Genomic DNA, 10494 nt, shown 5'->3' on the forward strand with positions numbered 1-10494 from the left:
ACTCATCGTGATCGGAGGCTGAAGAAGATGAAGTACAGTCGTAGGCGTTTGACAATCGTCCTTCAGTGGCGGTGGAGAAGGCAAGTTGAATTGTGGTGGCCATTTTTTTTTTCTGGAGATGAGTTATTGTCTGTTGTGACTTGTGACTTGTGACTTGTTATGATGAATGGAAGTTTGAATCGATGAAGAGCAGATTTTATAGTTCGTAGGAGGGGAATTTTGGTAATTTAAGAGTAGATAGGAATAGGAGGATGTGTACCTTTAAACATTTGGTGTAAAGGGTCGATATCGTCAGTTAGCAATCTTTACAAATGGGTTATGTGGCTCACAGTATTTTGACTAAATTACCAATAAAGTTTCTTTTATAAGTTAGGTGAACTTGGAGGTATTATTATAAATTTTATAATTAAATTGGATGAACTTTAAATTGCTCAAAATATCACATTTGTGTCATACATAAGTATTCAAATTTAATTACGATGATTTTAAATGATGTGAAATAATAATCATAATCTTTTTTTGTTCAAAAACACCAAACTGATAATTAATATTTCAAAATCCAATGTTGTTTTACTAAAATATAAGTTTAATCATTAACATAATGGATTGGTCCGTTTTTATTATTTAACATAGCAAAAACTTGGCCATTTAGTGTTACATCTTACAAAATATGTTTTATCTAACTATAGCTTAACAATTGTATAATATTTTATCCTTTTATGTGCTGGTCATTGTCTTATCCTCTTATTTTAACTTTTATAGAAAGGATGCAAGTGCGTCCGTTTGACTTGGCCTTTTACGAATGTCCGTTCGAAGCGATAAAACGTAAAACATTACTTTTTATATTAAAAACAAATTATATCGTCATCAATGTACGACGTACATATTTTAGTGAAGTCAGAATCATAATGAAGATACAATGTGAAGAACACGTACTTTTTGTGATACCGAAATTTGGAGAACAGTTATTGATTCTTCTATATTAGTCTAGCATAAATTATCTTATATGCTCCTAACGGTTTGTTTATGTTAGTGTGAGAATATCGTGGAGCATATAAGTAATAGACATGTACTCAGCACGACCTACATACGATTTTTTTAAGATGTAAAAATGGATAAACGGTTATTATTTAACGATTCTTTAGGAAGTTGTAAAAAATGACTAAACGGTTAGCACTAGTGTTTAGCATATAAGTAATAGACATGTATATGTATCCGCTTGACACACCATTTTAAAAGATACAATCGTAATGTTACTTTATACAGTAAAATATTTTGATACAAACTTTCTTGAAAGCACAAGAGTTTTGAAGAATGACTCCTCAAATATTATGGCCATATGAATATGATATACTATTGGTGTCAAAAAACCTGGCTATGGTCTCACGTTTGGCTCATGGACGTTTTTTTAAATCTGACTTGAATATTTGAAGTATTCTCATGGAGAATTTTGGTTCAATGACGCACTTGGAGTTTAATGGAGCATCGAAGGGAATTGATCATCTCAGAAATGAATGAAGCATATGAGAAAAGAGCTTAGAGGGTGGAAACGCCATTTGGGAAGCAGGTGTGCCATCTATAGTGAAGACACTACTACAAAATGGCACATAAGACCCGCCATATAGGACCCGGTTCATGAATTAAACAGGTTATATTATATGACACGCCTCAAAGTAAAAAACCGAAACATATGTTAATGATTAAATAACCCGGTTTCTATATAAACAACCGGGGGGCTTTTGGGTATACAATAATATGTCCTAGTTTTTATATTACAACTAAGTTCTATGAGCTTGTGGTGCAAATTATAAAAGGGTATATGACCCGTTTTTCAACAACCATGTTTTCAAAGCTACCCTCTATGACCATGCAAATTTTGATATCGCTCCTATCAAATTTTGATACCCCACAATCAATTCTGGTGTCCATCCCTATCAAATTTTGATATCCTGCCATTTGACCTGGTATAAGATTTCAAAGCTAACCAAACAAAGATTTTAAAATCACCAATTGAAGACCCTAATACTCTGAAACAACATAATTGAAACTTCACCAATCGAAGACCCTAATACTTTGAAACAATGTAATCGAAACTTTTATTGCGGCTATATTCATTAGAGCCACAATATCGAGGTACAATTTCGACTGATAAATGAATATTGTTCATTATGTATGTCAAAAATTGGAATTCATTTAGATGACTTGATTAATCAATCCCTCTTGGTTTGTTTTATGCATGTTCTGATTTGGGATTCATTATTGGCTTGATGGCTGTTCTTTTTTTTTTTTTTTTTCTATCTCTTCGTATATAAATCTAAAAAGGAGTCGATGATGATTATGGATCTGAGTTTTTTGTTCAACACATTCAGTTGTTTTGGGGCTTTCGACAGTTGTACCCATGTTATCACCCCATTGAGGATGCTACTTTTGGGGTTGTTAACGTTTTTGCCCCCGGGTTTGGTGTATGGCTTCTTCTGAGTTTGCTTTGCATTGTTGGCGTGTTGCTGCATTGGGGCTTTGAATATTTTGCACCTAACTGCCCTGCTTATTGATTGATATGGTTTGTTCCTTTGTTTACCTCTATGAGCCTCCTTTGCTTATGTTGTATTATTGATTTTTGTTGGTTGATTTTTTGTTATTTTGTATTTTCCATGCTTTTGTTGAGTTTTATTATCAAGGTTTAAGGCTTAGTTTTTCCTGTTGTTGGCTTTCTTATTTTTTGTGGTTTGCTTGGAGTCATTGGTTGTTAAAGGAATTGAGTTTATAGATTTAGAATAAAAATATAAAAACATTTAAAATACCTGGTTACTCATATTACAAACAACGATGCTATGTAAACAAACAAGATTAGGGTTTAGGGATATTAGAACCTGGTTTTGTAGAGGTGAACCGGGCTATATAGTCTAACGTAAGTGTTGTAGATTGGAATAAAAACCAATGAAATGACCCAGTTTTTTCATCATAGCAACCGGGATATATTATATTAATAAGTCCCGGTTGTTAAACCGGGTTTTATCCATTTTTTACATAGGACTCACCCCACAAAAAGCCTGGTTAAAAATTGGGTTCTTTTAAGCTTTTAACCAGGCTTTTCACTTATGTTGTAGTTGATGTGCCACCTTGGATGTTAGAAGCGCTACTTTGAAGAGAATGCACCACTGCGGAAGAAGGATGTTCCATTTGGTGTGAAGGTGTCCCATCCCTTGCACAATATGTGTCATCCACAAGCTTAATGTGTCAACTTGATTTAAGCATGCGCCACATGTGTCCCTCATGGGCCATGATATCCCTTGATGAGCCACTTATGCTATAATGTTCCCAATGATGCTCAAGATTGTCCAATGATACTCAGAAGTTGAAGATGCTCAAGGAATACAACATGACGCACCAGCATGTTGGTTGATGCGTCACTGGTGTTGTTAATGGTCTTACGATCTGTGTTACTAATGATCTTGTGATGCAACTCAAGGATTAAGGTTACAGAAGCTAGTTTTTAATTGAATTTTATATGCATCTTTTAGTACGATTATGTCAGTATTTTCTTATAAATTGCTAACTTTCTCCTTTATATTTCTATAAATTCTGTAGTTGATAGTATTTTCATAGAATGCCCGTACTAATCACTTTTGTTATGAAATTCATGGCAAATTAGAGCATGGCGACAATACGACACTTTAAGGATGCATTGGATGGAATATTAGAGCTAAATTGGAGTTGGAACCGAAGAATGATGTTGTGGAATGGCTTATATTGGCTCAAAAGAAGGCTCGTACTGCTTAAAAGGAAGAATCACGACCAAAACGCAACGAAAAAGAAAAATATGATCGCAGATATCCATATATGAGATCGCATATATTGATCGAAGTATACAGATTGGCTCAAAAAAATTAATCCGAAGATAAATCTCAAGAAATGCGGTCGCATACTTATGTTGAAGTCTTAAAAAGTCCAGATTTGGCATTGTACTTCATTAAAGTGGTTCGGGACATATTTTCGTAAAAAAAAGTGATCACGTTTTCCATATATGTGATCACATAGTATCCCATGTTCCAGATAAGCCAATAAATAGAGCCCCATAACCATTCAATAGGGGCTAATTTGCGACTCCAGACGACAAAGACACGATTTATGAAGTTTCCATATGCCAAAAAAAGATCTGAAGAACCCGATTCGATGTGTTATTTGTTTAGTAAAATTTATCAGTTGGATCTTCTTTTCATCTTTTGTATTCCATTTTTAGCAATGTTAGGCTAAAAACCCTAGATTTTAGTTTCTCAAACGACTCGAATTTACATACAAGTAACAATTAGGCACGAATTTTGATTGTTTTTACTGTCTAGTTTGATCTGTTTTATGCTTAATTGAATGTTTGGTTTTGATTCAGTTTCTGTTAACCATTTTAATTGTTATAGAATCATTCCAATTATCTGATTTATCTAGATCCATAATTTTCTTTATTAATCAGTAAAGGTAAAAAGTATTAGAATCGTTATGTGTTAGTATTAACTGTAATATTAACGGATCAAACAAGTCTTTATGCTTCCGAGCATGTGAGAACTATTAGAATTTACTGGGAATTTCATATTGTGTCTAGTGCTACTTTTTAAATTTAATTAAGAGCTTATTTGGTTTGGTTAAGCATTTTAGTAAAAGAAAATTATCAGAGCTTATTAATAATTTCCAGTACCATTTTAAATAGTACACAATTCAATAATCGTGCAGAAAGTTATTTTCATGATTAAGAGAGTCACTGTGAAACCAAAAAAAAATTTACCTTCTAAATTTTACTCAAGTATTTTAATAGTTTCCCTTTACAAATTTCTGGAAAAATTAGTTTTAATAATCAACAAAATCCGGCATTTTAATTTCTGTTAAATTACTATGTGCATTACACAAGAGAGGCATAGACCTTAGGATATGTCCTTGTGGATTCGACCCTGATTTCCTGTACTACTCCTAGTGCATTTGAGCAGTATTTTTTATTTATATTATTTATTTGTTTAGGCGTTATGACACGCTCTTAAAAAATTGGCACTGTTGTGGGGGTCGCGAAAAACACTAATTGTTTTATACCATGATCTTCATGTATAGGTACTCCACTATAACTCGATCTAGATATAAAGAAGACATCAAGAAAACTTAGAAAAGAAGCAATTCAGCAGAAAAAGTTAAGGAGTTTTTTCACATCAACATCTTCTCTAGCTTCAGAGGAAACAAATCTGTGACACCACGTTTCTAGTATGTAATTTAAATAAAGTATTTTCCCTTTCTTAAGAGGTACTCGACGAGTTTGTAGCCCAACTCGTCGAGTAGCGGCGGGATTTGCACGCATCCTTAGTAGGCGACTCGATGAGTCTATATCCCGAACTCGGCGAGTCCGCTAGTCTAGATGAAAACCTAAATCCCAGGGTTTGCACCTTATTTAAACGTCATTATAGCCTCCCACCCTAGCCGCCAACACCTTTAGTGCATGTCTCTATAAAACCCTAGTCCCCGTTGTTGAGCTTGAGTGTTTTGTGATAACTTGGGAGTTGTAGAAGAGAAGGATGGAAAGAGGATCAATAGAAGAGGAAGGAGATCCAAGAACTAGCTTCCGTCTACTTCATATTCTGGTAATAAAGTTATTACCTTGCTTATTCTTCTATTAAACCCTCTTTATTGCTTGTTTATGTCTCTTTTGGAGCCTTATATGATTCAAACTTGATATTTTAGCTCTCCTTAGGATGGAGATCATGTATCTAGATGTTATTGAGCTCTAGAAACTCAATATAGCTACATTTATGCAAATATAGCCTTGTTCCAAACCCTAAGTGCTTAGTGTTGGATGATTTTGGTGTTTTAGGCCCATCCTCGTGTGCATGCTCGTAAAGTTAGAAACTTTACGTGCAACACTAGCTCTAGAAGCCCATATCTATGAATTGGATGCACTGAGACTGACTAGAAACGACTATATAGTAGTGGCATGCAGGAGACTCGGCAAGTCCACGCCGTGACTCAAGAATAGACTCGACGAGTTGTTTATACAACCCGACGAGTCACAGTATGGACGTGTTCATATGATGAAGGACGACTGGACGAGTTATTCATACAACTCGGTGAGTCGAAAGAAGTTAGATTCAACGTTAACTTGGAAGAAGAACTCATCAAGTTGTTGCCAAACTCGACAAGTTGAAGCGAGTAGAGGATTAGAAAAGGTGTTAGCGACTCGGTGCGTTGGCGGCCCAACTCAGCGAGTTCGGTCAACTGAAAGTTGACTTTAACCAGGTGGTTGACTTTGACTAGGGTAAATTAGTCATTTTACCCTGAGAACAGTTATCAGTATCTGATTTAGTGTCTATGGGATTTGTAGTCGGGGAGTTTCGGAGCAGCAGTCAGCCAATTTTAGATTTAGCATCTCCATAGACAGTGTTACGAGGTGAGTTTCCTTCTAGTAGGAATGGGTCTACGGCCACAATGCCAACCCGTTTTGTTAGCAGTAGTTCTGGACTTTGGTCCGATGCAGTAGCTTAGTATGCTTGATGTCTTTGTGATTCAAGCATGTCGTTGTATTATGTGTTCCGGAATTCGATCCGATGCAGTATGCCTTATATGCTTTTATGATAGTAGTTATGTTATGCCATGCTATGTTCAGTCAGTTTCCAGACTTCGGTCCGATGCAGAGGGCAAGGCCCTAGTTAGTTCTGGACTTCGGTCCGATGCAGAGGGCAAGGCCCTGGTTATTTCTCGATTTCGGTTTGATGCAGTTTCCGGACTTCAGTCTGATGCAGTGGGCAACGCCCAGTAGTTGCTTTATATGTTATTGCATGGTTTGTGGTAGATTGGGGGAACTCACTAAGCTTTGTGCTTACAGTTTCAGTTTTTGGTTTCAGGTACTTCTGCAAGTAGAGGGAAGAGCTCGAGTTGAGGGTTTGGCACCCACCACAGCTTCAGTTTATCCTGGGAGTTTTTTTATTCGGATGTTTTGATATGTTTTGACATCAGTTAATTTGATACATTCACTTTTACATTTGAGAAATGTGATACGTGGTTTTATTATATGATGATTAATTTCATGGTTTTAGTAATGTTTAAAACAAAAAATTTGGGGATGTTTCAATTTGGTATCAGAGCCTTGGTTTGAGGGATTCGGGCACACTCTCGGGTGTGTCTGAACTCAAACTAAGGAATTGGTATAAGGTTTTCAAAAGAAACCCATTTTTGAAAGAAACTTTTGAAAAGGAAACTTAAAAAGAAAAGAGTTTTTGAAAAGCAAAGAAAAAGGTGCGGTGCATTCGATCAGCCAAGCTCAAGTAAGTACTCCCAAATTACCCATACAAGTTTATGTTATGATTATCAGTTTCAGTTTTAGTAGAACAGCTTGCTAGAATAGAAGTAAGGATCTAGGAGGATGCCTTATGTGCCTCCTATATGTGTTCAACTTTATGAGGATTGCATGCTAGTATTGAGTAGACAGTAGTAGGATAGCCTGTTTAGGTTATTCCTGATACTAGGAGCTTAGCATTGTATGCTAGTATAATTTCTAGTTATAAGGATAGATTTGCTTAAGTAGTTTCCTTTGTCTGAATGTTGCTTTCTTTGTGCTTTGTGGGAGTCGGAGTGATGGGAGTTAGCCATTAGGTGGATACGTTAAGTCACATACAATCAGGGTTGAATAATCTCAGAGTGTTGAATTTGACCCTATTGTGTAGCTCTTGTTAGAGTCCTAACCGTTGTAGGGATGATACCTATACTCGAAGGATTATCTGAGCCTCATTGCATGTGATGGTATCCATGTGGTGGCTAATTGTCATTACAATGAGGCCTTCAGTAGCTAAGGACTGGTTTTTTGGAGAGTCAGAGATTTCCCTAGGGCAAGCTTAGGATGAGAGTAGCTGAGATTAGTAGCAGTAGAAGTGACTTAAGGAAATTCTTGAGGAAAGTACGGATAGTTGTGGAAGGTAGTATGGGCCCGTACTACTGGAAGCAGAGGATCCGTACTTGAATCGAGGAAGGCTGAGATGAGACCAGTAAACTTGTAATAGTAGTGATGCCTCAAGATATATCAGTGTTTCTGATATTTGTCATGATGTGTTTCCAGAATGGTGGTTTTACGCCCTAGGCCAACAGTTGGCAGTTTAGGAGCCGACGAGAGATCAGGATCAGGCTCGGGGCCGAGCATCTAGATGAGCAAACCAGGGAGTTCCTGTCCTCAGAGGTTACTCGTATCATACTTGAGCAAACTCCTGTGATCTTCGGGTCGATCAAGGATGGTATTTTGGAACTGATGGACGAGAGGTTGAGCACGTTCCGTGCTGAGGTGGCGACCATGATGGGGTCACATACCCTCAGATTCAGGGAGTTTAAAGCATCTGGAGCTCCAGACTACCACAGGGCATGGGATCCCATAGCGAGTACTAGGTGGTTGGCAGATGTCGCCAACGCATTCCGCAGCAGCAGATGTCTCGAGGGGGAAAAGGTCAGACTAGTATCCTGTCTTCTGAAGGACAGGGAACGAGATTCGTGGGAGGAGATCGGGCATGTCATTGCAGATGATGCAGCTCTTGATGCGATGACCTAGGCTGATTTTACTACCAGGTTCAGAGTCGAGTTTGCACTAGTTATTGAGGTGCAGCAGTTAGCTAGGGAGTTTCAGGATCTCACTCAGACTACAGAGACAATGGCGGAGATTACCCCAAGTTAAGGGAGAGGTCTCTTCTCGTTCCTCAGTACGCAACTGATGAGGAAATGAAGAAGGCCCGTTATCATGAGATGTTCCAGAGTGATATCCGCCTGTTTGTGATCCGATCCAGCTGTAAAATGCTAAATGATATAATTGCGAGGGCTCATAAGAGAGAGATAGATTTAGAGATGGAGAAGTATTAGGTGTTAATTGGATTGAAACTCCTTTATCTTTTGAGATTCATTGAACTTTTCAAAGGCATGTTTAAATCTCGATTATGCCCACTCAAGTTTGTGACTGGGATGCCAAGGATCACAAACAAGGTGTGAATAACCATGCAAATTAACTTAGAACCATTAATCTTTATTACCTAATCAGTGTGTCGGTTACCCACACGCACTCCATCGATCTATGATAAACATTAAGTCACCCTTTGCCACTCTTACTAGTCCATGTTAGTGTGTCGGTTACCCACATACGCTCCACCAACGACTTGGTAAGGTACAAAGTGTAATTTCATGGGTTAATACCAATTTCACATTTTCCTAAAGTAACTAAGATTGGGACTTTATAAAAGGTTTAGTTATTTTATATTTTTCATTATACTTTTAGTGAGAATTATGGTCCTTGTCCTACCCGTTCGGCTAACGACCCTCCAGCAGTCAAGGAAGTGGTGGGTGAGAGTGAATACCCACTAAGCTACCATTTTATAGGCAACAACCTTATATCCGCCTTATAGATCGTCTTCGTGAATGAGGCTTACTAACGGTAAGACTGCAAATATATATATATATATATATATATATATATATATATATATATATATATATATTATTAACATATAATACTATAAAGTATAAGGGTTGAATTTTAACTTTTAAAACTCTAAGGTTTGGAATTAAGGTTTTCTAAAGTGACTTTAGAAATTCCAAAACTTGAGGGCAAGTTTTGAAAGTATTCAAGACTTTTCAACTTCATAACTTATGAGTTTAATGGTCTATTAAAATGAAGACTCTTGTTTTCATGTGACCTATGGTTCTTTAAAGACTCTTTAAAGAAATGACTTTTGATAATCCATAATTTGAGGACAAATTATGGACTCCATCAATAACATTTAGATCAAGAATTACATCATCAAACAATTTGGAAATAATTCCTATGATCTACTAAAACTCATAAGCATGAACATTCAAATCAATAATTTCAAGAATCATATAAACATATATAAAACTTGAAAATTTGATAATAACCTTTTAAAATGGATTAGCTTAATCAGTACCACATCAAAAATAGGTCTTATAAGTCAAAAACAGTTTAGGGTAATGATTCTTGTCCATTTTTAACAGGAAAACTCGAAAATCTTCACACATGGCCTCCTACTCGCCGAGTGCAAGAACCTACTCAACGAGTAGGACAAATTTTCACTTGGAATCGTCGAGTCACCCCATGGACTCGGCGATTCCACTGAACATTGAACAAAATTTTCGAATGTTTCAAGCAATTTGCATTAAGTATCAAGAAAACAAGCTTAGTCTCTGATACCACTGATGGGTTTTGAGCATTCAAACACTCCTTTGGTGTACATGCAATCCTAGAAACCTTGGATCTATGTTTTCTTTAATATTCATGCAAATTTGATTTTTCCAAGGTTCTCATCCTAACTAGTATGGCATGGGGTACTTGTAATATAAACACTAGTAGAATGACAAACCTTTCTTGTAGCTTGGATTCCTTAAGACCTTGTAAGCACCCCAAATGTGAGGCGTCAAATGTTTCACACAACACCACAACTCTTGGAATAACTTGAGACAAGAACACTTTGACTCAAAATCGAC

The 10494-nt window shown here is 36.7% G+C and overlaps 1 long non-coding RNA gene across 1 annotated transcript; it reads left to right on the forward strand.

The window, feature by feature from the left end:
- The first annotated feature begins 1939 nt into the window (after positions 1–1939).
- On the forward strand, positions 1940–4306 carry LOC145039200 (uncharacterized). The gene is made up of 3 exons (XR_013679779.1): positions 1940–2133; positions 3108–3476; positions 3653–4306. It is a non-coding gene; the product is annotated as an uncharacterized LOC145039200 (long non-coding RNA).
- The last annotated feature ends 6188 nt before the right edge of the window (positions 4307–10494 follow it).

This window comes from Lactuca saligna, chromosome 4 (assembly GCF_052625555.1).
Source record: "Lactuca saligna cultivar CGN05327 chromosome 4, ASM5262555v1, whole genome shotgun sequence".
NCBI classification, from domain to species: Eukaryota; Viridiplantae; Streptophyta; class Magnoliopsida; order Asterales; family Asteraceae; genus Lactuca; species Lactuca saligna.